The sequence below is a fragment of the Myotis davidii genome, unplaced genomic scaffold, assembly GCF_000327345.1.
Source record: "Myotis davidii unplaced genomic scaffold, ASM32734v1 scaffold495, whole genome shotgun sequence".
NCBI classification, from domain to species: domain Eukaryota; kingdom Metazoa; phylum Chordata; class Mammalia; order Chiroptera; family Vespertilionidae; genus Myotis; species Myotis davidii.
Window position 1 is genome coordinate 979,334 of NW_006286239.1, and position 6,970 is coordinate 986,303.

At 38.7% G+C, this 6,970-nt stretch overlaps 1 protein-coding gene across 3 annotated transcripts in view; it reads left to right on the forward strand.

Annotated features, from left to right (window-relative positions):
• GK5 (glycerol kinase 5 (putative)) overlaps nucleotides 1–6,970 on the forward strand; it is an 89,132-nt gene that overhangs the window by 1,149 nt on the left and 81,013 nt on the right. The gene's annotated exons all lie outside the window — the stretch shown is intronic.

A 6,970-nucleotide genomic window follows, 5' to 3' on the forward strand; every position in this document is an offset into this window, starting at 1 on the left:
TCCCTGGTCCTGGCACCTGGGCGGTCGCCGCTCTGGCCTTACCTGGGCGGGACTGCAGGGACTGGGATAGGCAGGGCCGCTGCAGTCTACGTTGAAGGGTGCTTTGTCACTGGGTTTCCCTGCGCTTCCTTGATAATACTTCAGCCTCATCTTCGTTTTTATTTTAATTTTTCAAATATTGATAGAATTTAACTTTATTGTTCGTTCTAACGCTGTCTTCATTAACTGCTTCTCAAAGTGCTGGTTCCTCACATGACCATCTGATTTCCATGGGTATGGGAGGTATTGGACAACTTTTGAAGGTTGTCTTGTCATTACTTTTCTCCTTTCTATTTTTGGGAATTCATAAAAATAATCTTTTCTGGTTTGAGAAACCTACCAAGTCATTAGTTGTTGTCAGTGAATCCTTAGTAAATCAGCCAACAGACAGGTACTCCTTTGTTCTCATTTTCATGAAGTGCAGATTTCTACACGATTACCAGGTTGCGGGAAAAATACGTTGATTGGATTTGGTGTTCTTATTTACTCGTCTTTCCAATGTCAACATCTTTTTATGTTAGCAGTGTTAGAACAGGAACCATCAGTCACCTAAGCCATTCTCTCAGCATTGGACTCCCCCATTGGCTCGGTTCCCACCCTTCTTCCAACCCTGTTAGACGTGTTTTTCATCCACAGCTGTTGCCTAGGAGCAGGTCTAGCCAAATGACTACTTTGGGCACTTGTTTTGAAGAATCAGGGATTTCCATTCTGGTTTGGGGACCAGGACAGTGAGTTGGGGCGACAGCAGCTCCTTGGTCCCTTCTCTGGCTATGGGTGCAGGAACACTGTGCACCCACCCACCTTCCCCAGGCTTACACCAACCAGAAAGGACAGATGAAAGGCTGGCACTGCCCTTCAGTAACTATGTCCTCCATATCTTTGCATAAGTCTTTAGCAGTACAGTGATACTTTCAACACAGTCTCCCTTGAAATTCTAGACACAGAGTACTTTTGTTTTAAGCAATGATTTTTTTAAAACAGAAATTGAAGTATTTGGAGCCAAAGGGAGACAGAAATTGCTAGGAGATACAAAGTTTCACAGTTGCTATATTATTTGGGGCAAATCATTAGTTTTTTAAAAATAAGGGAAGAATCTTAAAGGACGAATCAAGATTGCTATGTATAGCATGAGACTAGAATGGTTTGCTCAGACTCTAAACTGGGGGGAATGTATCTGGAAAGATATGTGAGTAAATAAAAATACAAAAAGTCCCTATCTCAAAGGAGAAAGCATTATCTTAGAGTTTATAGCAATGCCTCTCAAACTAGTAGGATTTTACAACAGTGCTTCTTAAAGTGTGGTTCTTATGCTGCTGGGGTTGAGATAAAGAAACAGATTTAGAAAAGTGTGTAGCAATTTTGAAGACTAGTTTTATGATTATTGACCTTTATAAAATATTTGGGATTTTATTTTATATGTATTTTTTCTCTAGAAAGTTGTTTTGTGTCTTTAAAATCTTAATTACAGTTGACGTTCAATATTATATTAGTTTCAGGTATACAACTAGTGGTTAAGCATTTATATAACTTAGGAAGTGATTCCCTTGATAAGTCTAGTACTCACCTGACACCATACATAGTTATTAAAGTATTATTGACTATATTCCCAATGCTGTACTTTATATCCCCTTGACTATTTTGTAACTGCCAATTTGTACTTCTTAATCCCTTCACCACTCACCCAGTCCCCCAGATCCCCTCCCACCTGGCAACCATCAGTTATTCTCTGTGTCAGTGAGTTTGTTTCTATTAGTTCATTTATTTTGTTTTTTAGATTCCACATATAGGTAAAATCATGTGGTATTTGACTTGCTCTTCTGTCTGACTTACTTCACTTGGCATAAAACCCTCCATGCTGTCACAAATGGTAAGAGTTCACTCTTTTTTTATGGATGAGTAATATTCCATTGTATATAGGTACCACAGCTTTTTTATCCATTCGTCTATTGATGGGCACTTGGGTTGCTTCCATATCTTGGTTGTTGTAAATAATGCTGCAATGAACATAGGAATTAATATATATTTTCAAATTAATGTTTTGGATTTCTTTGTATAAACACTCAGAAGTGGGATTGTTGGGTCATATGGTAGTTCTATTTTTTTAAAATATATTTTATTCATTTTTTACGATGAGAGGAAGGGAGAGAGATAGAGAGTTAGAAACATCGATGAGAGAGAGACATCGATCAGCTGCCTCCTGCACATCTCCTGCTGGGGACGTGCCCGCAACCCAGGTACATGCCCTTGACCGGAATCGAACCTGGGACCTTTGAGTCCGCAGGTCGACGCTCTATCCACTGAGCCAAACCGGTTTCAGCTGGTAGTTCTATTTTTAATTTTTTGACTATTACTCCATACTGTTTTCCACAGTGCTTGCACAAATTTGCAGTCTCCACCTCCTTGCCAACACTGTTTGTTGATTTCTTGATGATAGCCATTCTCACAGGTGTGAGGTGATATCTCATTGTGGTTTTAATTTGCATTTCTCTGATGACCAGTGACGTTAAGCATTTTCTTAAATATGTCTCTTTGGAGAAGTGTCTATTCAGGTTCTCTGCCAGTTTTTTTAATGGGATTGTTTCTCTTTTTTGTATTAAGTTGTATGAGTTCCTTATATATTTTGGATGTTAACTCCTATTATTGGCAAATATCTTCCCTCATTTAGTAGGTTCTCCTTTGTTTCATTGATAATTTCCATCCCTGTGCAAAGACTCTTTAGTTTGATGTAGTTTATTTAATTTTTATTTTGTTTCCCTTTTCTGAGGAAACATATTAAAAAAATATTACTGAGAACAATGTCAGAGAGTTTATTGCTTACAGTTTCTTCTAGGAGTTTATGGTTTTAGTTCTTACATTTAAGTCTTCAGTCCATTTTGAGTTATTCTTGTGTCTGCTGTAAGAAAGTGGTGTAGTTTCAGCATTTTGCATGCATTTGTACAGTGTTCTTAACACGATTTATTGAAGAGACTGTCTTTATCCCATTGTATATTCTTATCTCATTTGTCATACATTAATTTACTACATAGGCCTGAGTTTATATCTGGGCTATCTATTCTGTTCCATTGACCTATGTGTCTGTTTTTATGCCGGTACCATGCTGTTTTGATGACTATATCCTTGTAATATAGTTTGATATCAGGTAGCATGATACCTCCAATTTTGTTCTTTCTCAAGATTGTTTTGGCTATTTAGGGTCTTTTATAGTTCCATATAAATTTTAGGATTTTGTTTTAGTTCTATGAAAACTGCCATTGCTATTTTGATAGGAATTGCGTTGAATCTATAGATTACTTTGGGTTGTGTGGACATTTTAATTATGTTAATTCTTCTTATCCAAGAACATGGTATGTATATGCTTCCACTTATTTGTCTCTTTCTCAGTTTCTTTCTTCAGTATCTTATTATTTTCCAAGTATAGGTCTTTTATCTCCATGGTTAGATATATTTCTTTGTATTTTATTTTTGGATGCAATGGTAAATGGCAAATAGATCGAATGGCAGAACAACTGAACCAAACATCCAAACAACCTTTTGCTATGATGTGCACTGACCACCAGGGGGCATGCACGGACTAGGGTGGGCATTGGCAGTAGGCGACAGCGTGGAACATGGCAGGCATTGGCTGTGGTGGGATGGTGGAGCAGGTGAGCAGGGGCGCCAGACCAGGGTCGGGTGCCAGTCGCTGTCATCGAGGTGAGCCTCTGGTGGTTACTGAAAATTCTTCGCTTCCGTGTGCTGCAGTCGGACCAGGCGCTCACACCTGCTGCCAGTGCCCACACCTGCTGCTGATGCTGGCCTTGATTGCTCTGTGCTGTCAGTGGGTGTGAGCGGTGGCTGCTGGCTCTGATCGCCCCTCAGGGCTTCTCCACCTCCCCCTTCTCCTGAGGGGCGATCGGGGCTGGCAGCCACCTCTTGCACCCGCTGCTGGCAATAGCCCTGCTAGCACCCACTGCTGGCGCCGGCCCCAATTGCTCCGCGTCATCAGCAGGTGCAAGCAGGGCTTGCATTATCAGCATGTGGGAGCAGCGGCAGCGGGAGTGGGGCTGCCAGCAGACAGGGGACTGGGGGCTGTAGCAGGAGGGGCTGGGTGGGGGCGCGAAGGATGGGCTGAGACCCACCTCTGTGCTCACCGCAGCTTTGTGGCCCACAGTTCTTTTCAAGGTGCACTAATTTGTGCACTGGCCCCCTAGTTGGTGTATAAAAATGCAATCAATTTCTGAATATTTATTTTATATCCTGCTACTTTACTGAATTCAGTAACTAGTTCTAATAATTTTTAGGTTTCTGTAATAGTATCATGTCATCTGCAAATAATGACAGTTTTACTTCTTCCTTTCCAATTTGGATGCCTATTATTTCTTTTTTTTTCTTTTTTTAAAAATTTATATTTTATTGATTTTTTACAGAGAGGAAGGAAGAGGGATAGAGAGTTAGAAACATTGATGAGAGAGAAACATCGACCAACCGCCTCCTGCACCCCCCCCCCCCCTTGGATGTGCCCGCAACCAAGGTACATGCTCTTGACTGGAATCGAACCTGGGACCCTTCCGTCCGCAGGCCGGCGCTCTATCCACTGAGCCAAACCTGTCAGGGCTATTTCTTTTTCTTGTCTAATTACTATGGCTAGGGCTTCTAAGACTATGTTGAATAGAAGTAACATCTTTGTCTTGTTTCTGGTCTTAAGAAGGACTATTTTAGCTTTTCACTCTTGGGTATATTGTGAGGGTTTTCCATATATGGCCTTTATTATGTTGAGGTATGTTTCTCCTGTCCCCACTTTTTTTGAGAATTTATATTATACATGATGATTGCTTTTGTCAAATGCTTTTCTGCATCTATTGATATGATGAATGATTTTTACCCTCCTTTTTGTTTATGTGGTATATCATGTTAATTGAGTCCTGGATAATGATCAGCCTTGCATCCCATGAACAAATCCCACTTGATTATGGTGTATGATCTTTTAAAAGTATTGCTGAATTTGGCTTGCTAATATTATGTTGAGGATTTTTGAATCTGTATTCATCAGTGATATTGACCTGTAATTTTCTTTTTTGAGTGTAGTTTTCATTTAGTTTTGCAATCAAGGTAATGCTGTCCTCATACAATGATCTTGGGAGCCTTTCTGTCTCTTTAGTTTTTTGGAATAGTTTGTGAAGTAGAGATTAGAATGTTTGGTAAAATTCACAGGTGAAGCCATCCAGTCCAGAACTTTTATTTTGGGGGAGTTTTTAATTACTAATTCATCTTTATTGGTAGTTATCAGGCTGTTCAGATTTTCTGGTTCTTCTTTCTTTTTTGTTAATATTTACCAAGGGTATTTTTCCATTGATTTTTTTTAGAGAGAGTGGAAGGAAGGAGGAGAGACAGCGTGAGAGAGAAACATCGATGTGAGAGAGACACATCAATTGGTTGCTTCCCACACGTGCCCAGACCAGGGCCGGGAATTGAACCTGCTACTGACGTATGTGCACTTGACTGGAATTGAACCCTGGATCCTTCAGTCCAAGGGCCAATGCTCTATCCACTGAACAAAACCGGCTAGGGCTGTTGGCTCTTCTTGGCTCAGTCTTAGAAGATTAGATGTTTCTAGGAATTTATCCAAAATTTTCAGATTGTCCAGTAAGTTGGCATATAATTATAGCATTTTCTTATAATTCTGTGTATTTCTGTGATGTCAGTTTGTTACTTTGACTCTTGTTTCTGATTTTATTTGGGCCCTCTCTCTTTGTTTCTTGAGGAGTCAGGCTAAAGCTGCATCAAGCTTGTTTATCTTGTCAAAGAACCAGCTCTTAGTTTCATTGATCTTTTGTACTGTTTTTTTAGTTTCTGTGTCATTTATTTCCACTCTGATCTTTATTATATTCTTGCTTCTACTTATTCTGAGCTTTTTTTGTTCTCTTTAGGTCTCGGGTTAAATTGTATATTAGATATTTTAATAATATTTTGCTTCTTCAGGTAGGTCTGTTGTGCTATGAACTTCCTTCTCAGGACTGCTTTCACTATTTCCCATAGATTTTAGGTTGTTGTATGTTCATTTTCATTTGTTTTCAGGTAATTTTTTATTTTGTCCTTGCTCTCATTGGTAACCCATTCATTGTTTAATAACATGCTATTTAGCCTCCATGTGTTTGGATGTTTTTGAGTGTTTTTATTACAGTTGATTTCTAGTTTCATGCATTGTGATTCAAGAAGATGCTTGATATATTTCAATCTTCTTGAATTTGTTAAGACTTATTTTGTGTGGTCTGTCTTTGAGAATGTTCCATGTGCACTTGAGATGAACGTATATGATGCTGCTTTGGGGTGCAATGTTCTGTAAATATCAGTTCAATCCATTTGATCTAATGTGTCATTTAAGGTCACTGTTTCCTTGTTGATTTTTTGTCTGAAATATCTATACAATGATGTCAGTGGGATGTTAAAGTTCCTTACTACGACAGTATTGCTGCCTATCTCTCCCTTAAAGTCCACTAGGAGTTTTTAAAAAAACATATTTAGGTGCTCCTATATTGGGTGCATATATGTTTACCAGGGTTATATTGTCTTTTTGGATTGATCCCTTTAATAATAAGCAGTGTCCTTCTTAGTCTCTTGTTATGGCCTTTGTTTTGAAGTCTATTGTGTCAGATAGGGGTATTGCTACCCCAGCTTTTTTTTTTTTTCCATTTTCATGGAATATTTTTTCCCATCGCTTCACTTTGAGCTTGTGTGAATTTATTTTTTCCTGAGGAGAGTCTCTTGTAGATAGAATATATATGGGCCATATTTGCTTATTTATTCAGCTAACATATATGTCTTTTTATTAGATAATTTAATCCTTTTATGTTAAAGGTTATTATTGATAGGTAGTTATTTATTTTTTAAAAATTAAATCTTTATTGTTCAGATTATTACAGTTGTTCCTCTTTTTTCCCCTCATAGCTCCCAT